Source organism: Microtus oregoni, unplaced genomic scaffold (genome assembly GCF_018167655.1).
Source record: "Microtus oregoni isolate MIOR12 unplaced genomic scaffold, Mior012 000026F_ref0000081, whole genome shotgun sequence".
NCBI classification, from domain to species: Eukaryota; Metazoa; Chordata; class Mammalia; order Rodentia; family Cricetidae; genus Microtus; species Microtus oregoni.
Window position 1 is genome coordinate 25,711,244 of NW_024543085.1, and position 620 is coordinate 25,711,863.

The 620-nt window shown below is 47.4% G+C and overlaps 1 non-coding gene across 1 annotated transcript; it reads left to right on the top strand.

Moving 5' to 3' along the window:
- Window positions 1–269: 269 nt before the first annotated feature.
- Window positions 270–388, top strand: LOC121463546. Its single transcript, XR_005976455.1, has one exon. It is a non-coding gene; the product is annotated as a 5S ribosomal RNA (ribosomal RNA).
- The last annotated feature ends 232 nt before the right edge of the window (window positions 389–620 follow it).

Sequence of the window (620 nt, forward strand, 5' to 3'; positions counted from 1 at the left end):
ACCCTGCCTCAAAATAAGTAAATAAGCAATAAATAAATAAATAAATAAATAAAAATGGGCTGGAGAGATGGCTCAGGGGCTAAGAGCAAGCTCCTCCAGAGGACCTGGGTTCAGTTCCCAGGACCTATCTGGTGACTCACCGCCACACGTAACACAGTTCCAGAGGATCTGAAGCTATTTTTATGCTGTGGGAACTCCTTCAGCCAATGGCCTTTGAGATGCTGGACCACTTTGGATGTGATCTTGGGCACTATAAAAACGGATGTAGAGTCTACGGCCATACTACCCTGAACGCGCCCGATCTCATCTGATCTCGGAAGCTAAGCAGGGTCAGGCCTGGTTAGTACTTGGATGGGAGACCGCCTGGGAATACCGGGTGCTGTAGGCTGTTAAAGAAATAAAATATTAGTATATATATAAAAAAAAAACGGGCCGGGCGGTGGTGGCGCACGCCTTTAATCCCAGCACTCGGGAGGCAGAGGCAGGCGGATCTCTGTGAGTTCGAGACCAGCCTGGTCTACAGAGCTAGTTCCAGGACAGGCTCCAAAGCCACAGAGAAACCCTGTCTCGAAAAACCAAAAAAAAAAAAAAAAAACGGATGTAGAAACATGCAGACAATG